At 36.4% G+C, this 21,550-nt stretch overlaps 1 protein-coding gene across 3 annotated transcripts in view; it reads left to right on the top strand.

Annotated features, from left to right (window-relative positions):
* The window catches only part of TMEM117 (transmembrane protein 117), a 606,406-nt gene that overhangs the window by 141,376 nt on the left and 443,480 nt on the right, over positions 1-21,550 (top strand). The window contains exon 2 of one of the 3 annotated variants that reach the window (XM_070789241.1): positions 20,552-20,850. The exons of the other annotated variants lie outside the window; for them this stretch is intronic. The gene's annotated coding sequence lies outside the window, so the exon portion shown is untranslated. The remainder of the gene's footprint in view (positions 1-20,551; positions 20,851-21,550) is intronic. 3 annotated transcript variants of the gene reach the window in all.

Here is a 21,550-nt window from a genome sequence, read left to right as displayed (position 1 = left end):
CCAGTACCAGAGAGTACAGGTGATATCAGGGAGCCTGGTACCTCTGATTTTTCTTTCTTTAGTTTCCTTTGGCAATTCAGGGTCTTTTGTGGCTCTATTTCCATACAAATTTTAGAATATTTTGTTCTAGTTCTGTGAAAAATGCCTCTGGTATTTTGATAGCGATTGCATTGAATCTGTAACTTGCCTTGGGTAGTATTATCATTTTATCAATGTTAATTCTTCCAACCCATGGATACAGTATATCTTATCATTTGTATGTATTGTGTTCAATTTTTTTCATCTGTGTCTTATAATTTTCAGAGTACAGGTCTTTAACCTACGTTTTGTTATAGTTGTTCCTAGGTATTTTCCTTTTTGATACAGTTGTAAATGGGTTTGTTTTCTTATTTTTCTCTTTCTGATAGTTTGTTATTAGTGTATAGAAATGCAGCTTATTTTCATATATTAATTTTGCATTCTGCAAATTTACTGAATTAGTTGATTAGTTCTAATAGTTTTTTGGTGATGTCTTTAGGATTTTCTATGTATAGTATCATGTCATCTATGAACAGTGACAATTTTACTTCTTCCTTTTCAATTTGGATTTCTTTTATTTCTTCTTCTTGTCTGATTGTTGTAGCTAGGACTTTCTATACTGTGTTGCATAAAAGTGGCAAGAGTGGGCACCTTTGTCTTGTTCCTGATGTTAGAGTAGATGCTTCTAGATGGCTTTGTCATATACAGCCTTTATTACATCATGTTCCCTTTATATCCACTTTATTGAGTGTTTTTACCATAAATTGATGTTGACAAGCTCTTTTTCTGCATCCATTGAGATGATTGTATGATATTTATTCTTTATTTGTAAATTTGATGTATTGTATTGGTTGATATGTGGATATTGAACCATCACTGCATCCCTGGGAAAAGTCCAACTTGATTATGGTATATGATACATTTAATGTATTGTTGGATTTGATTTGCTAATATTTGTTGGAGATTTTTGCATCTGTGTTCATGAATGGTACTGGCCTGTAAGAGTATGTATATGTGTATGTGTGTATCTTTGTTTTGTTTTTAGTATTGGGCTGATGCTTTGAAAGTGACTTCTTTCCTCTTTGATTTTTCTGAATTGTTTGGGAAAGATATTAACTCTTCTTTAAATGTTTTGTAGAATTCTTCTCTGTAAAAGAAGTCCTGAACTGTTTGGAAGTTTTTTATTACTGATTCAATTTCTTTACTGGTAAATGGTCTCTTCATATTCTGTTTTTTTTTTTTTTTTTTCTGATTCAGTCTTGGAAGAGTGTCCATTTCTAGAAGCTACTCATTTTTTCTAGATTGTCTATTTTATTGGCATTTATAGCTGTTTGTAGTAATTTCATATGATCCTCTGTATTTTGGGGTTGGTTTTCATATCTCCTATGTCATTTCTGATTTTATTTCTTTGGACTCTTTCTCTTTTTCTGTTGGTAAGTTTGGCTAAAGGTTTATCAGTTTTGTCTCTTCAAAGAACATAGCTCTTAGTTTCATTGAATATTCTATTTTTTAAAAATTCTTAATTTTATTTCCTCTTTGATCTTTATTATTTCTTTCCTTCTACTAGCTTTGGGTTTTGTTTGTTCTTCTTTTTCTAGTTACTTTAGATGTAAGTTTAGTTTGTTTATTCAAGATTTTTCTTGTTTCAGAGGTAGGCTTATAATGCTAAAACTGTCCTTCTTAGAACTTCCTTTACTGTGTCCCATAGATTTTAGAATATTGTATTTTCATTTTCATTTGTTTCCAGCTATTTCTTCATTTTCTTTCAATTTCTTAAGTGATCCATTGGTTGTTTGTTAGCATGTTGTTTAAATTACATGTATTTGAAGTTTTTTTCTAGTTTTTTTCATGCAGTTGATTTCTAGTTTTATACCATAGTGGTTAGAAAAGCTATTTGATAAGATTTTAATCTTTTTAACTTTGTCAAGGCTTTTAAAAAAATTAACATGCTATATATCGTGGGGAATATTCTATGTATGTTTGAAAAGGATGTGTGATCTGAATGGAATGTTCTGTATATACCTATTAATTCAGTCCAGTCTAATGTATCATTAAAGCCAGTGTTCTGCCTATTTTCTTTGCTGTGATATTGACAGCACCTAGTGAGATGTCTACCTGGCACAAAATAAGTACTCAATGAGCATTTGTTGATTGAATGGATTATTGAATTTTCTTTTTAAAAGATTTATTATTAAATAGGCTATAAAGGTGACAGAATCACAGATAGCTTCCCAGGTGGCACAGTGATAAAGAATCTGCCTGCACTGCAGGAGATATGCATTTGATCCCTGGGTCAGGAAGATCCCTGGAGTAGGAAACGGAACCCCCTCCAGTAGGAACACACTCCAGTATTCTTGCCTGGAGAATTCCACGGACAGAGGAGCCCAGCAGGCCACAGTCCATAGGGTCACAAAGAGATGACTGAATCATGCACAAAGGCTGACATTTTAAATGATACTACAGTGAATGGAAAACATAATTCTCAGTTGCCTAAATTGCTACCAGAGAATGAATGTCCAACATACAGGAAATCTTATGAAAAGTCAGGGGCATAATACTGTGGCATTAATTTACCCATCAAAAAGTAATACGCTGATCACATGTTAATGAAATAATGTGTTTTGAATGATTTTTTGTAGGAGTGATGTGTCTACAGAACTACTGTGTTTACTACTGGCATTTTACTTATTTAGTTCTTTAGCTTTAGTAAACCTTTCAAAACTTTTCAACTCACTTATCATATTTTGTCAGCTTTCCTCCATGACTGGGAGTTGTAGATAGGATGAAAATATGAAGCTGCTTTTCAGCCAAAAGTTTTTATTCCAGGTTAAGTGATGGATGCATACTTTTTCTTTTTACAACATTTTTTTTTTTTAAATTTCACATCAGTGTACCTTGATATCTGTCTGAAGGTACCAGATGCAAACTTGGCTATGTGAAACCAATTTTTAATTTTGATTCATGTGTGATTTTAGCTTGCTTGATCATGGATGGTGTTAATGTGTGCAGGGCAAAATTTGAAACCTTGTGTGGGTCAGATAACTACAGTTAGTACTCCTCACTGCAGCAGTTCAGAAGAAGGTTTGTTTGTGGCCATTTTGATCACCATGAGCACAAATAGGGCATGTGCTCTGATATATTTTCTGTGGTGATTCTAGATTTCTGACCATTTCCTTGGGCTTTCTTGTATTTTTTTTTTCTTCATGGAGAAATATAATTTTTGTTATAGATAAACATGTTTGGAAAGTGTTACATTTTCCTTCATATATTTCTTGCTCTTTTTAGAAAGTGAAAGCGTGTATAGAGGAACCAAGAAGATAAGACTTTGGAGCTGGAATAATGGACAGTGGTTGCAGGTTTAGGGGATGTGGAGACAAAGTAACTGTAACTGGGCAAATGTAAGTTTCTCAATAAGATGGTGGAGCTTTGAGTCTTGGCTCTGTTTATTAGTTGTCAGAGCTTATGCAAATTGTTTAAGTCTTTAAGCCTCAGTGTACATATCTGTAGACTACCTCTTAGACTTGTTTTGAGAAGGATAAGAGATGATGATGATGGTTTTGAAAGTGTTTATGCAATGCAAAGTGAGGTACCCCTTTAAGTGATGATATTTTGTTGTTGGCAGTTTGTTTTTCACTACGTTTTGTTGTTGTTATTCAGTCACTAAGTCATGTCCGATTCTTTGTGACCCCATGGACTGCAGCACGCCACCCTTTCCTGTCCTTTACTATCTCCTGGGGTTTGCTCAGGTTTGTGTCCATTGAGTTGATGATGCCATCCAACCATCTCATCCTCTGTTGCTCCCTTCTCCTCTTGCTCTCAATCTTTCCCAGCATTAGGATCTTTTCTAGAAAGTCAGCTCTTTGCATCAAGTGGCCAAAGTATTGGAGCTTCAACTTCAGCATCAGTCCTGCCAATGAATATTCAGGGTTTATTTCCTTTGAGATCAACTCTTTGATCTCCTTTTAGTCCATGGGACTCTCAAGAGTCTTCTCCAGCACCACATTTTGAAATCATTTTTTCCATATTATACAATAGTTAATACTTTGGAGTGTATCAAAAGTAAAACTCTGAAACAAGACCAGCAGCCCTTTGCAATGGCATGTACTTTGGGACTTCCATATGCTTACTGCTGCAGAGCTTTTCATTCAAGCCTACTCAGGTAACCTTGGGTCCTTGGTTTGGGATTAGTTTCTGAGATGGCATTATTCTTATTGAGATACTTCTTTGGATGCCTAGCATTTAAAGAATACTGCAGGTGAACTTGTTAAACTATTCCTAAATCAAGATTATGTTCCATTTTTATATGCCATAATTTAATGAATTCTTATTTTAAAATAGTGATATTTGCTTGATATTGAGGTACCTGCAAAGCCAAAAAAAGATAGTTTTGCATAATTTTGTCAGTTTAGGTATATTAAACAAGAATTCTTATGGCTTGTAGAAGAATTCTATGTAGCCTAGTCTTTTCCACAGAACCATTCTAGTTGTCAGCCAAGAGAAATAGGGTTTAATTAAACAGAATAAAGTAACTTTTTCTATACCCTTCAGTCATTTGAGTTGAAGCCACAGTTGGAAGAATTTCCTGCCTTTGTTATACTCTGGAAAGATCTGTCTGTGTCATCCTGTCTGACATCACCTGACACAGAACTGTGGCATTTAACCGTCTTTTGTCATTAATCTCAGTGTCTAGAGAAGCCCTGACTGAACATTTCTGGTTGAGTCCCAGTATTAAAGACTTTACGTAAACTTCAGAATTTTTGATATATGGCAAAACCAATACAATATTGTAAAGTTAAAAAATAAAATAAAAACTGAAAAAAATTGATTTTATTCAGAAACCTTTTTATTCTATAGGATAATATTGATGTTATTGTTTGTTTAAAATGAAAGAATATGAAGCTGGAATTATTCTTTGGAAAGTAAACTTTGTGATGGACTTACTGTATTTCTGAGTTCTTGATTCTTTAACATATTTTTAAAAGAGTGCTTAGTGCTTAAATACACATTAGACTGACTGATACCTGATAGTAGAAGAATGCTTCTTTCTGTTTTCTTGAAAGAACTGAATTTCTGTTCCTAATTCTCTTTGTCTTCTTCATTGAGTAACTAAGATAAGCACATTTTTGATCTCTCCCTCTGTCCTACCTTACCTTGTTCCAGATGAACATTTTTGTTGTCTTTTATCCCGGTTATCATGTATTTAATACAGCCTCCTCAACTTTGTTACAACATAGAAATAGATATTTCTTTTACTAGAAAACCATAAAGTAAACAATTACGTATTTTTGTATTTTTATATTCTTCCTCCCCAGCTTTATTTAGATATAACTGACAGAAGTTGTGTTATATTTAATGTGTATATTTAATGTGTACAATGTAATGATTTGATATACATAAATATTGTGACTGCTGCTGCTGCTAAGTCGCTTCAGTCGTGTCCGACCCTGTGTGACCCCATAGACAGCAGCCCACCAGGCTCCCCGTCCCTGGGATTCTCCAGGCAAGAACACTGGAGTGGGTTGCCATTTCCTTCTCCAATGCATGAAAGTGAAAAGGGAAAGTGAAGTCGCTCAGTCGTGTCCAACTCTTCGCGAACCCCATGGACTGCAGCCCATCAGGCTCCTCCGTCTATGGGATTTACCAGGCAAGAGTACTGGAGTGGGGTGCCATTGCCTTCTCCAATTTATATGTTCTTCACTCATTCATCATTCTATGGACACAATTTGGTTGTTTCCCTATCTTGGTTACTGTGAATAACACTGATATGAACATGGATATTTCTTTAAGATAATGATTTTCTTTCCTCTAGGCACATACTCAGACATGGAATTACTGGATCATTAATGGTAGTTCTATTTTTAATTTTTTGAGAAACCTCCATACTGTTTTCTATAATGGCTACACCAATTTACATTCCTAACAACAGTTTAGGAGGGCTTCTTTTCTTCCATGTCCTCAAAAACACTTGTTATCTTTTCTCTTTTTGATGACAGCCATTCTAAGAGGTGTGAAGTGATGTCTCATTGTGATTTTGATTTGCACTTCCCTGATGATTAGTGATGTTGAATGTTCGAAAATACATATTTGTTGAAGATTTGTATGTCTTCTTTTGAGATTTTTATCATGAGTAATATTGATATGTCTGTTAATATTATGTCATGCTAATGAATAATGAATTTAATGCATAATAAATTTATCTTCTTAACCTTTAGATCTCTAGACCTTATTCATCATGCATAACTGTAATTTTGTATCCTTTGACCAATATCTCTCATTTCTCATCCTATAATAAAAATAGACCCCCATAATAAATTTAGGCCTTAGTCTAAGGCCCAGAAAGGTTAGAGAAGTCACGAAAATTTATGGTAACCCAAAAAATAAAAATGCCATTCATATTTGCCCTCAAATACTTAATAGCAGAGGAATTTGTTACTGCCTCATGAATGTCCTGCTTTGAACTACTGCTTGTCTACCTTGTAACTCATCTTGATCTTGTGACCTAGTTCTTCAGTTCAGTTGCTCAGTTGTGTCTGACTCTTTGCAATCCCATGGACTGCAGCACACCAGGCCTCCCTGTCCATCACCAACTCCCGGAGTCCACTCAAACTCACGTCCACTGAGTCAGTGATGCCATCCAACCATCTCATCCTCTGTTGTCCCCTTCTCCCGCCTTCAATCTTTCCCAGCATCAGTGTCTTTCAGATGAGTTGGTTCTTCGCATCAGGTGGCCAAAGTATTGGAGTTTCAGCTTCAAAATCAGTCCTCCCAATGAATATTCAGGAATGATTTCCTTTAGGATGGACTGGTTTGATCTCCTTGCAGTCCAATGGTCTCTCAAGAGTCTTCTCCAACCCCACAGTTCAAAAGCATCAATTCTTTGGTGCTCAGCTTTTTTTCTGGTCCAAATCTCATGCCCATACATGACAACTGGAAAAACCATAGCCTTGACTAGATGGACCTTTGTTGGCCAAGTAATGGTTGCTTTTTAATATGCTGTCTAGGTTGGTCATAGCTTTTCTTCTAAGGAGAAGGCATGTTTTAATTTCATGGCTGCAGTCACCATCTGCAGTGATTTTGGAGCCCCCCAAAATAAAGTCTACCACTATTTTCACTGTTTCTCCATCTGTTTGCCATGAAGTGATGGGACCAGATGTCATGATCTTAGTTTTCTGAATGTTGAGCTTTAAGCCAACTTCTTCACTCTCCTCTTTTACTTTCATCAAGAGGCTCTTTAGTTCTTCTTTACTTTCTGCCATAAGTGTGGTATCATCTGCATATCTGAGGTTATTGATATTTCTCCCAGAAATCTTGCTTCCAGCTTGTGCTTCATCCAGCCCAGTGTTTCTCTTATACTCTGCATATAAGTTAAATAAGCAGGGTGACAATATACAGCCTTGACATACTCATTTTCCTATTTGGAACCAGTCTGTTGTTCCATGTTCGGTTCTAACTGTTGCTTCCTGACCTACATACAGATTTTTCAAGAGGCAGGTCAGGTGGTCTGGTATTCCCATCTCTTTCAGAATTTTCCGCAGTTCATTGTGATCCACACAGTCAAAGGCTTTGGCATAGTCAGTGAAACAGAAGTAGATATTTTTCTGGAACTCTCTTGGTTTTTCAGTGATCCAGGAGATCTTGGCAATTTGATTTCTGATTCCTCTGCCTAGACCTTAGCCTGGTTTTTATCCTTAAGTTGTCACTATAAAATCTCTAAGTAGATTATGTCTTTTTTCCCATTGTTTCTCTTACCAATCTCAAAATCCTATTTTTATTTTCTATGACATCAAATGATAGGATCAGGAAGACTGGTTGTATTTTCTAAGAAAAAAAATATTAGTTGTATGTGTCCTTGACTAGGCATATTTGTAGTAGCTTTGAGGTCAAGCTCTGCTTCAAATCCTGCCTCTGATGCTTTTCTAACTCTCTTGTCTTTGGCTATAATAATTATAGATAATGCTTATTAAGACTTTACTATTTTCCAAGTGCTGTGTTACATGATTTGTATGTATCATTTTATTTAATGCTCATGAAAATCTTAGGAGGAGAGTTGGCTAACAAAGGTTAAGTAGCTAATATTGTGTTGGACACAGTCAGAATTCAAACACAGGTTTTCTGACTCCAGAGAACCTGAAGTTTTAGCCACATTGAGTTTTCCCAGCTATAAAATAAAAATAATAATGCCTGCCTTATAGGATTCATTTGGTGATTATTAGTATAATGTATGAATACATTTATTTTTTAAAGATTTAAATAGAAAACATTATAGCAGGCTATCATGGTACACTGCATTCTCAACTAAACAAAGATGATTTTTGCCAGAAACCCAGTGCCTTTATGATAACAATTCATTATCTTATACTGAAAAAAATATGTAGAGTGTTTTGGTTTTAGGATTACAGGGAGAAGCACATGTTAAAAATATCAATAGCCAGATGATGCTTAGCAATTCTAATGGTATGCTATGGGGCTCTGGGTCTTCCCCTGGCCTATCAGCCTATCAGTAGTGTGGATGATGGTAAAGAGGCTGAGGAACTGAACCAAATTAATTAAGAATCCTTGGGCTTCCCATGTGCTGCAAGTGGTAAAGAATCTGTCTGCCAATGCAGGAGACACAGATTCGCTGGGTTGGGACAATTCCCTGGAGAAAGAAATGGCAACCCACTCCAGTACTTTTTGCCTGGAAAATTCCATGGACAGAGGAGCCTGGCAGACTACCATCCCTGGGGTTGCAGACTCAGACACCACTGAGTGTGCACATACCATGTATGCATAGACTTGAGTAATGGGCTGAAAGTAACAAGAGGAAAATTAGAGGCAACTTTAGATCCTACACTTGGATTCTACCGGAAAAATACAGGCTGTACTTTTTTTTAAATTTTAAATTTATTTATTTATTTATTTTTTATTTTTTTTTTAAATTTTATTTTATTTTTAAACTTTACATAATTGTATTAGTTTTGCCAAATATCAAAATGAATCCGCCATAGGTATACATGTGTTCCCCATCCTGAACCCTCCTCCCTCCTCCCTCCCCATACCATAAATTGAAGGATAATTGCTTCACAGAATTATGTTGGTTTCTGCAAAACATCAACATGTATCAGCTATAGGTATACATAGATCCCCTCCCTTTTGAACCTCCCTCCCACCTCCTCCCCATCCTACCCCTCTAGGTTGTTCCAGAGCCCTGGTTTGAGTTCCCTGAGTCAAACAGCAGATTCCCATTGGCTATGTATTTTGCATATGGTAGTGTAAGTTTCCATGTTACTCTCTCTGTACATCCCACCCACTCCTTCCTCCCCTCATCCACTGTGTCCATAAGTCTGTTCTCTATATCTGTGTCTCCAGTGATGCCTGAAAATAATTTCATCAGTACCAGGCTGTACTTTTAATGGAAGCTTGTTTAGTAAAGCTCTTAAGGTTTTAGCTGACTGGAGGCTGAATGGGAATCACTAGTGTGAAATGACTATTAAGATAGCTCATGCTGTAATACGTAGAGTTGTTTTCCAAAATAAGGAAAAGAATCATACTCAAGCAGTAGCAGACCACGTCTCATACATTTTGATCAGGTCTCATTTCATATACTAAAAAGTTAATCAGCCATCTGCTTGTACTTGGAGACCAGACCAAACTAATAAAGAATGTTCTGACTATTTGATTTGAGGAACTGTTAAATCTGAATTTTAGTCCTGGGAATGTTATCTCTGTCTTCAAATACTTGAAGAGCTGTCATGTACAATTGGGAGTAGTCTTAATCTTTGAAGTGCCAGAAGGACAGAAAAGAGAAAAGATGAATGAATCACAGTTATAGAGAATCAGTTTGGGTTTAATATAAGAAAGAGCTTTTAAACTATTAAAGCCATTTGAAACTAAAGGGACTATTTTAGTTGGTAGAACAATGAGTTAGCTCCCTGTCAGGGTTCAAACAGCTATTAGCAAACCACTTGTCAAGGAGAATACTGAAAAGATTTTTGCTTTGGGTGACTGGTTAAAGCTGATGACCTCTAAGGTCTTTTCTAAGTCCAGAATCCTTTATTGTTATGAAAAAAAGGAGACATTAATGTTTGCAGCAGAGCAAAATATTGCCTCATAAAATGACATCTAAATAAGGAGGAATATGAGTTCTACTATGGAAATTACCTTTTCAGGAGATATAGCTTTTAATTTTTAAAATTTGTACAATTTTAAAATTTATTTTATATGTAGTTTTACTTGTACTAGTTCAGTTCAGTTCAGTTGCTCAGTCGTGTCTTGACTCTTTGTGACCCCGTGGACTGCAGCACACCAGGCCTCCCTGTTCATCACCAATTCCCAGAGTTTACTCAAACTCATGTCCATTGAGTCTGTGATGCCATCCAACCACCTCATCCTCTGTCTTCCCCTTTTCCTCCCACCTTCAATCTTTCCCAGCATCACAGTCTTTTCAAATGAGTCAGCTCTTCGCATCAGGTGGCCAAAGTATTGGAGTTTCAGCTTCAACATCAGTCCTCCCAATGAATATTCAGGAATGGTTGGATCCAACCAATGGACTGGTTGGATCCCCTTGCAGTCCAAGGCACTCTCAAGAGCCTTCTCCAACACCACAGTTCAGAAGCATCAATTCTTCGGTGCTCAGCTTTCTTTATATAAACAGTACTTTTAAAAATCTACAAGTAGGAATGTGAATTTATTATTTTAGGACAAAACTACAAATGTTTTTTGTAGGAAAATTGGGTCAGCTTAAATAGTTTTCCTGAAGAATACAATATTGAATTCAAATTGTCTGAAGGGTCTGGGGTGAGTGTGCAACTGAACAAAGGGGAGTAGGTACACAACTGTTTACTTACATCGGTTCTAATGCCTCCATCTCCACAAAAGGGAGAGGCCTGCTAGACAGACTCAGAAGCCTGTGAACAGTTCACGAACCCGTGAGCAGTATGAAAAGGCAGACTCAGTGGACCCATTGACTTGACAGGTGCCCTCTTTACTAGGTATAAAAAAAGACAGGTCTTACCAAGAAACCCACACTCTCTTGTTTTCTGGCCATTTCCCTTCTAATTAAACACATTAAAAGATGGTACCTTGGATCAAGTTATAGTTAAATCCAATAGGCCTGTAGTTAGTTATTTTAAGATACTTTTATTTTTGCCTGAACCCTATATGTGTGCTTTATCGCCTAGATTTCTCATGAAGTACATTATTATGACCCATTCTTTAAATTTTTATTTTTTAATTAATTAAAAATTACAGTATAGTTGATTTACAATGTTGTATTAGTTTCTGGTATATAATAATGTGATTCAGTTATATGTGTGTGTGTGTGTATATATGTATGTATATATATATGTACTTTTTTAGATTCTTTTCCATTATAGCTTATTGTAAATATTGTGTATGGTTCCCTGTGCTATACAGTAGGACCTTGTTTATCTATTTTATATATGGTAGTTTGTATCTGTTAATCTCAAACTTCTAATTTATCCCTCCCCTCACCCCTTTCCCCTTTGGTAACTCTAAATTTGTTTTCTATGTCTTTGCATCTATTTCTGTTTTGTAAATAAGTTCATTTGTATAATTTTTTTTAGATTCCACGTATAAGTGTGACCCATATTTTAAAATTGCCTATTTTGATCAGGTTTCTATAAAGTATTCAAGAAGCCCAGTGTGAAGTTTCTTCGTAAATTAATGGTGTATTTACAGACTTTGAGACTGAGCTCATAGTTGCTGGGAGGCAGAAGGATGGGAGGAAAGGAGAGTTAGGGAGTTTGGGATGGGCATGTGCACACTGTGTTTAAAATCAATAGCCAAAAATAAGGACTAGTGCACAGCACGTGGAACTCTGCTCAGTGTTGTGTGGCAGCTGGGATGGGAAGGTGGTTTGGGAAAGAATGGATACATGTATACATATGACTGAATCCCTTCGCTGTTCACCCAAAACTATCACAGCATTGTTAATTGTCTATACCCCAATACAAAATACAAGGTTAAAAAAATTAATAGTGAACTTATTATGATTTAATTTGTATATTAGTAAATTTTTTCCCTATATATACCTGACAAGTTTTGAAATGCCTTTGTAATATTTTTCACTTTGCTCATACTAGGGAAAGGTCTCTATTTTCTTTTAAAAATTACTTTGCCGTGTTTCTTCAGGAAAAATCACACCACAAATTCCTCAGTTGCAGTCTCTCCTGGAAGTAATCTGGGAATAAAACAGTCTTTCTTTTACTTCTCTTGTGATATCACTAGTCAGAAAATAGAGCATATTTACATATTATTAATATATATTTTATTTAGGATCAGCCGTCAAAGACTTGAGCTACATGAATTCTTGGAAAAAAATAACATGCTTTGACCTCATTTCCCCTGGTTAAGGATTTCTTAATGTGTATCTTTTCAAGCAAGTTCTTATTTTTAAAATCTTACTATAAAAATGAGAACTATGCAGTTGAAAAAGCTGCACAGTAAACCACCCCAAAATTGAGTGGCTTAAAGCCAACTTATTTAATAGTTGCTTAAATGAAATAGCCATTTTATTTATTTGTGTATCTATGGGTCAGCAATTCAGGGTGGATATTCCTTTGCCCATCTCATTCAGCTGTAGTCTGACATGCTTTAGGATGACCTTACTCATATATTTGTTCATTTCTGCTGTCAGCTGGACCACAAGTCTGCAGCTGGCTTGTACAGGCTTGTTCGCATGGTGGCAGCATTTCAAAAGTTGCCAGAGAGAGTTCCCAGTAGCAGGAAAAAAAGTCTAATGAAAAAGCAATTTTTAAGCCTCTGTTTATGTCATATTTGCTTAAAATCATTGGTCAAAAGAAGGCATTTGTTGGTAAGGAAGTGGATGATGCAGGGTCATGGATGCAAGGAGATGTGATTAATTAAGTTGTTTATTTGTGTGTACGTTTATTTTAATTTTTGAGGCATTTAGTTTTTTATTTTTGTCAATGTAATATGAGCATAGACTCTAAAGAAAGTAAAAGTGTGGTGTGGACAGGAAGGAATAAAATATTAATACATTGAGAGTTCATGGTCCTAAGAACTTCACATACTTTATCTCATTTAATTTTGTGACTTGGAGTAGAAGACTGAAATTAAGAAAGACAAGATTAAAAACCTTGTGTAAGGTCGCAGCTAATAAGTCTGTGGTCTCAATAAGCATTTTTTTTAACTTAATTTTATTTTATTTATTTATTTTTAAATTTTATTTTATTTAACTTTACAATGTTGTGCCACAGGATTTTTTAAAAAAAGAATAGAAAATATTAGTTATGATACATATTAAGGATAGGCACTCTTTTATAAACTGTATTTATTCTTATGTGTTGGTTCACAATGCATAATAAAATTCTTGTAATGGATAGGTTTCCAAACGCTTTCAAGCCACTCTATTAGCCCATATGGCCTCCCTTGAGTGTATGAAACCAGAATGCTCATAACCAGGGGGATTTAAAAATATACTACTATTTCCCATTCCTGCTTTATCTGAAAGGTGTACCTTGACTACTATATTACATTGACATAGTGTTTTAATCAGGTGATGAGCACCTGACCTTTTCCACTGCAGTTAATCTCTTTTTATCAGCATCTACTAACATTTCTTTGAGACTTAAACAAAATCATGACCTTAGGAAAGATTTGATATTCCAGAGTGGAAGAGATTAGAACATAAATTTTCCTTATTGATAAACCCTTTTAGAAACCAATAAAGAGCAAAAGAGGCATTGAAATAGTTTGGATGCAATACTGTGGTTTGAACTGAAACATTTGTTACTCAGATTGGGTGTCTGAAAGAGGTGCGGGGAGAGCTTCCTATCGCAATCTCTTACTATTTCTTTGTTAATCTCATTTTTCTTCAATTGTACAAAATGAAATGTTCATTTTAAAGTCAGCACACATACCAAAATGCCTTCTTTTATTTGCAAAATGGAACCTTTCCATTAAACATGGGAAAAGAAAAGACTTTTAAGGAAATATCAACAGAATAAGAGCATTTCTATTAGAAGTTTCTTGAACTGAAATAAGTTTCTGCTCGATGAGTTTATTTGAAGCTTCTCCCTTTGAGATTATTTTTTTCATACTTACCCAATATGAGTAAAAATTGCAAATTAATAAACTGGAAATCATTTGATAGAAAACAATAGAAAATGTTCATAAATTCCTACAAATCTCTGCATGCAAAGAATTCAAACAGTAACTTGAAATTCTCAAGAGTGCTTTAGATATTGATTAGAGATTTTTTAGAGCCATCATCTTCTGTGCTCTCCAAGTAAAGTGTGGGCTGGAAAGTTATTTTAAAGTCATTTTATTGCAAGGAAAACAGCAGGATTCTTCCAGAGCCCAAATGCTAGTAAAATTGCAATGAAATATTGAAAATTACAAGGTCAGATCTTTATATTCATGTGAAAGCAATAGTCAGACAAAAAAGGTGATACTTTTCTAAAATGTGGCATATCGCAAAGAGCTGAGCTACGTGTGTGCTAAGTTGCTTCAGGTGTGTCTGACTCTTTGTGACCCTATGGACCATAGCCGTCGACACGCCTCTGTCCATTGGGTTCTCTGGGCAATAATACTGGAGTGGGTTGCCATGCCCTGTTCCAAGGGATCTTGCTGACCCTGGGATCGAACCCATGTCTCTTATGTCTCTTGCATTGGCAGCTTGTAATTAGTGCCAGGTACGTCAATTAAAAAAAAAATGCTTTTAGCAAACAAATGATAGAAACTGAAAATGAAGGTGATTAAAACAAGGTAATTTCCCAAACAAAGCAAGATTAACTGAGTATAGAACCCCAGCAGGACTCCTGTTTTGGCTCCTTGGGCCACACTTTGGACTGCTGATAAAATAGGCTCATCCATGCTGGACCCTGGAGAAGGAAATGGCAACCCACTCCAGTATTCTTGCCTGGAGAATTCCATAGACAGGGGAGCTGGTGGGTTGCAGTGCCTGGGGTTGCAAGAGTCAGACATGACTGAAGCGGCTACACAAACAACAGTTTATGCTGGAAGAGGGCTCTGCAGGTGGCTCAGTGGTAAAGAATCTGCCTGCCACTGCATGAAACACAGGAGTCGTGGATTCCTGTTAAGTGATGAAGATCCCCTGGAGGAGGAAATGGCAACCTGCTCCAATATTCTTGCCTGGAAAATCCCATGGACAGAGGAGCCTGGTAGGCTACAGCCCATAACATAGGGTTGTGAAAGAGTCAGACACAACTGAGCGACTTGAGCACATGCCAGGAGAACAAACCATTAGAAGAGATCCAGTGTGGCCACTCCAAATTGAAGCTTCTATAATTTGTTCGTTTGGGCTTCCCTGGTGGCTCAGCTGGTAAAGAATCCACCTGCAGTGAGGGAGACCTGGGTTCAATCCCTGGGTTGGGAAGACCCCTGGAGAAGGGAATGGCTACCCACTCCAGTATTCTGGCCTGGAGAATTCCATGGACTGTATAGTCCATAGTGTCACAAAGAGTTGGAAATGACCAAGTGACTTTCATTTTCATAATTTGTTAGTTTAATAATATTTTGTTATACAATGTTATAAACCCATTACACTTGAATTGCAACTCACTCTCCCACTTGTCTTCAATTGTCATTTTGGGATAACAGATTTCATCAGAAAAGAGTAAGAGCCTTTGAATGAATACTTATATATTTAGGTTCTTTTTCTACTTTGTAAAATTGTGCTTTTGTTATAAGTACCTTTACTGTTTGCAAAGTTATACCAAACAGTAAACAACTGAATACAAAAACCCCCTTGACTGTCCATCATTTAAACATAAATGATTCAGTTTTCTATTAATCCATTTAATATTTTTTTATCTGATATATAGTGGATGTACAATAGTATCCTAGTTTCAGATTTACAACACAGTGATTTGACATTTGAATATACTATGATATGATCCCCACAATAAGTGTGGTCACCACCTACACATCTGTTATTAAAGTGTTAACTATATTCCTTATGTCCTGTATTACATCCCTGTGGCTTATTTATTTCATAACTGGAAGTTTGTACCTCTTAATCCCCTTTACCTATTTCGCCCAATCCCCAAACTCCCTCTGCTCTGATGACTACCAGTTAGTTCACCCTATCTATGAGTTTGTTTTGTTTTTACATTTGTTTTATTTTTTAGCTTGCCCATAAAAGTGAAATACGGTAATTTGTGCTTCTTTGTGTGACTTATTTCACTTAGCATAATACCCTATATGCATCCATATAACCATAAACGCAAATGGTAAGATTTCTTTTTAATGCCTAAATAATACTCCATTGTGTGTATGTATATACATATATGTACACATCACATTTCTTTTATCCATTCTTCTATTAATGAACATTTAGGTTGTTTCTATATCTTGGCTGTTGTTAATAATGCTACAGGCGACAGTGATGAATTTATCTTTTCAAATTACTGTCTTTGTTTTCTTTGTGTTAATACCCAGACATGGAATTGCTGGATCCTATGGCAACTCTATTTTTAATTTTTTGAGGAAACTCTACGATTTTTCACTGTGGTTATACCAATTTATATTCCCAATAACAGTGCACAAGGTTTCCCTTTTCTCCACATCCTTGCCAGCTATTGTTATTTGTTGTCTTTTTGATGATAGCCATTCTGATAGGTGTGAGGTGATATATCATTATTATTTTTATTTGCATTTCCCTGATAATTAGTGAAATTAAGCATTTTTTCACATGTCTGGTGACCATCTATATGTTTTTTTATTGAAGAAATGTCTATTCAGGTCCTCTGCCCATTTTTAAGTCAGATTACCTCTTTGATATGGGGTTTTATGTGTTCTTTGTATTAATATATTTTAGATATTAACCTCTCAGCATACACATCTTGCAGATATCTTCTCATGCAAAAGGTTTTTAACTTGATATAGTCCTATTTATTTTTGCATTTGTTTCCCTTGCCTGAGGAGACAGATCACCCAAAACTATTACTGAGATTAATATCAAAGAACTTACTCCAGTATGCCTGTGGTTTCTTCTAGGAGTTATATGGCTTTAGGTCTTACCTTTAAGTCTTTAGTCCATTTAAAAAATTTATTTACTTGTTATTACTTTTATTTTAAGCTGTGTGGGGTCTTTGTTGCTGGGCATGGGCTTTCTCTAGTTGCAGTGAGCAGCCCTGCTACTGTTTGTTGCAGTGTGTGGGCTTCTCATTGCAGTGACTTCTTTTGCTGTGGAGCACAGCCTCTAGCCGCGTAGGCTACAGTAGTTGCAGCAGCTGGGCTCAGTAGTGGTAGAGTGCAGGCTGTAGTGCGTGGGCTCCATAGGTGTGCCGCGGGAGCTTAGTTACTCTGTGGCGTGTGAAGTCCTTCTGGACCAGAGATCGAACCTGTGTCCCATCAATTGGCTAACAGATTCTTATCCACTGTGCCACCAGGGAAGTCTGTTGCATGTACCTTTACAGTTTTCCCAGCACCATTTACTGAAGAGGCTGTCTTTCTCCCCACTGTATATTCTCACCTTCTTTGCTGTAGTTTAGTGACCCTATGAATGTGGATTTACTTGTGGGTTCTTTATTCTGTTGCACTGATCTTTGTGACTGCTTTTGTGCCAGTACCATGTTGTTTTCACTACTAAAGCTTTGCACTATAGTTTGAAATCAGAGTGTGATCCTTCCAGCTTTGTTCTTCTTTTTCAAGACTGCCTTTTCTATTCAGGCTTTTTTGTTGTTGTATACACATTTTTGAATTATTCATTCTAGTTCTGTGCCAGTTGCCATTGGTATTTCGATAGGACTACAGTGAATCTTCCTTGGTTAGCTGGCCATTTTAACAGTGTTAATTCTTCAAAACCATGAGCATGGACTATATTTCCATTTATTTGTGTTGTCTTCATTTCCTGTCATCATTATCTGATAATTTTTAGAGTACAGGTCTTTCACTTTGTGGATTACTTGTATTCCTAGATATTTTATTCTTTTGATGCAATTGTAAATTGTTTTGTTAATTTCTCTTTCTGATAGATTGTTACTAGTAGGTGGAAATGCAATGGATTTCTGCACATTTTTATCCTGCAACTTTCCTTAATTCATTAATGAATCTAGTAGTCTTTTGGAGGCATCTTTAGGATTTTCTATGTATAGTATCATGCCATCTACAAGTAGTGACTGTTTTACTCCTTCCTTTCCGATTTTGATACCTTTTCTTGTCTGATTGTTGTGGATAGGGCTTTCAATACTATGTTGAATAAAAGTGGCAAGAGAGGGCATCCTTGTCTTATTTCTTATGTTAGAGGAAACACTTTCAGCTTTTCACTGTTGAGTGTTATTTTAGCCTTAAGTTTGTGTAAATAACATTTATTATGTTGAGCTATGCTCCCTCTTTACCCATTTGTAGAGAGTTTTTAGTATCAGTTCAGTTCAGTTCAGTTCAGTCGCTCAGTCGTGTCTGACTGTTTGCGACCCCGTGAATTGCAGCATGCCAGGCCTCCCTGTCCATCACTGACTCCCGGAGTTCACTCAGACTCACGTCCATCGAGTCAGTGATGCCATCCAGCCATCTCATCCTCTGTCATCCCCTTCTCCTCCTGCCCCCAATCCCTCCCAGCATCAGAGTCTTTTCCAAAGAGTCAACTCTTTGCATGAGGTGGCCAAAGTACTGCAGTTTCAGCTTTAGCATCATTCCTTCCAAAGAAATCCCAGGGTTGATCTCCTTCAGAATGGACTGGTTGGATCTCCTTGCAGTCCAAGGGACTCTCAAGAGTCTTCTCCAACACCACAGTTCAGTAGCATCAATTCTTCGGCGCTCAGCTTTCTTCACAGTCCAACTCTCACATCCATACATGACCACAGGAAAAATCATAGCCTTGACTAGATGGACCTTTGTTGGCAAAGTAATGTTTCTGCTTTTGAATATGCTATCTAGGTTGGTCATATAAATATATGTTTAATTTTTTTCAAAAGGTATTTCTGCATCTGCTGAGAGGAAAGATGCTTTTTATTCTTCATTTTGTTAGTATGGCATATCACATTGATTGATTGGCAGATATTGAACCATCCTTGCATCTGGGATAAATCCCACTTGATCATGAGAAGTGATCCCACTTGATCATAAATCCCACATGAGCCTTTTAATGTATTGTTGAATTTGCCTTGCTAATATTAATGTTTTGTTGAAGATTTTTGCATCTCTGTTATTCAGTAATATTGGCCTGTAATTTTCTTTCTTTTTATTTTTTCTTCTTTTTTAGGTGATGTCTTTGGTTTTGTTATCAGACTGACACTGAACTTTTAGGATGAGTTTGAATGCATTTCTTCCTCATGAGTTTTTTCTAATCTGAGAAGGATGATTTTTAACTCTTATTTAAATGTTTCATAGACAGCATCTGTGAATCTGTGTGGTTCTGGGTTTCTTGAGAGTTTTTGAACACTGATTCAACTTATTAGTAATTAGTCTGTTCACATTTTCTATTTCTTCCTGATTCAGTCTTAGAAGATTGTATGCTTTTCAGAATTTATCCATTTCTTCCAGTTTATCCATTTTGTTGGCATATAATTGTTCATAGTAATCTCTTATGATCCTTTGTATTTGTGTGGTGTCAGTTGTAACTTATCTTTCATTTCTGATTTTATTTTGGGGACCTTTTTTAATGAGTCTGGCTAAAAGTTTGTCAGTTTTGTTTATATTCAAAGAACCAGCTCTTAGTTTCATTGATCATTTCTACTGTTTTTAGTCTTCATGTATTTCTGTTCTGATCATTACTTTTTTCTTCTTTCTACTAACTTAGAGTTTTGTTTGTTCTTCTTTTTCTAGCTCTGTTTGATGTAAGCTTAGATCATTTATTTAAGATTTTTCTTGTGTCCTGAGGTAGGTTTTTATGTCTTTAAACATTCCTTTTAGAACAGCCTTTGCTGTATCCCATAGATTTTGGAATTGTGTTTTTATTTTCATTTGCCCCCTGGTATTTTTTTAGCTTTCTCTTTTATTTCTTCAGTGATCCATAGTTTGTTTGCTATTATATTGTTTATATTCCACATTTCTGTATTTTTTTGCCATTTTTTCTTGTAGTCGATTTCAAGTTTCATAGCATAGTGGTTGGAAAGCTGCTTGATATAATTTCAGTCTTAAGTTCTTAAATCTTAAGGCAGGAGGAGAAAGGAGCAACAGAGGGGTGAGATGGTTGGATGGCATCACTGAATCTATGGACATGAGTTTGAGCAAACTCAGAAAGATAGTGAAGGACAGGGAAGCCTGACATGCTGCAGTTCATGGGGGTCGTAATTAGTCAGACAATGACTTAGTGACTGAACAACAACAACAAATAATATTCATCCTGGGGAATGTTTCATGTGCCCTTGAAAAGAATGTTTATTCTGCTTTTGGTTGTAATATTCTGTATGTATCTAATAAGTTGACCTATGTGTTATTTAAGCTTAATTTTTTATTTTTGAGTTTCTGTCTGAATGATCTGTCCATTGATTTAGGTAGGTATTAAAGTCCCCTGCTACTATTGTGTTATTATCAAGTTTTCCATTTATGTCAGTAAATATTTGCATTACATGGTTAGGTGCTCGTTTTCTTTCTCTTCTCCTAGGATCCCTATCGGAGAAGGCAATGATACCCCACTCCAGTACTCTTGCCTGGAAAATCCCATGGATGGAGGAGCCTGGTAGGCTGCAATCCATGGGGTCGCTAAGAGTCAGACACGACTGAGCAACTTCACTTTCACTTTTCACTTTCATGCACTAGAGAAGGAAATGGCAACCCACTTCAGTGTTCTTGCCTGGAGAATCTCAGGGATGGTGGAGCCTGTTGGGTTGCCGTCTATGGGGTCGCACAGAGTCGGACACGACTGAAATGACTTAGCAGCAGCAGCAGCAGGATCCCTATAATGTGAGTATTAGCATATCTGATATTGTCCCAGAGATCTCTTATACTGTCCTCATTTCTTTTCATTATTTTTTTCTTTTTTCTGTTAAGCAATAGTGACTTCCACTATTCTGTCTTCCAGCTCACTGATCTGCTCTTCTGCCTCATTTAGCCTACTATTGATTCCATCTAGTATATTTTTCATTTCCGTTGTCATATTCTTCACTTCTGTTTGGCTGTCTTTTATATTTTCTAATTCTTTGTTAAAAACTTCTAATTTCTCACCCTGTGTATTTGTTCTCCTCCTGAGGCTTTGACCATCTTCATGATCATTAGTCTGAACTGTTTCTTGGGTAGATTGCCTATCTGTATGTCATTTAGTTATTCTTATGGGGCTTTATCTTACTCTTTCCTCTGAAGCATATTCCTCTGTTGCCTCATTTTCTGTGAATTGCTGTTTGTATTTTTACATATGTGGTAGATGAGTTACATTTCTTGACCTTTGAAAAGTGGCCCTCACTAGGTGATATCCTTTACATCCTAGCAATGCAGCCCCTTCTCGTAACCCAAGGACAACCTGGTTGCAAGGAACCATCTGGCCTTTGTTTGTGGATATGGTCTGTAGGCTATAGGACTCTGGTTTTCTTGCTTCTGGGGTCTACCCTCTGGTGGGTGAGGCTGGGTCTTGGCCCTTTGGTGGGTAGCATTCTGTCTAGAAGTAGCT

Source organism: Bos indicus, chromosome 5, assembly GCF_029378745.1.
Source record: "Bos indicus isolate NIAB-ARS_2022 breed Sahiwal x Tharparkar chromosome 5, NIAB-ARS_B.indTharparkar_mat_pri_1.0, whole genome shotgun sequence".
Classification (NCBI taxonomy): domain Eukaryota; kingdom Metazoa; phylum Chordata; class Mammalia; order Artiodactyla; family Bovidae; genus Bos; species Bos indicus.
The sequence above is the reverse complement of the archived record's forward strand: the minus strand, read 5'-3'. Positions and strand labels throughout refer to the sequence as shown.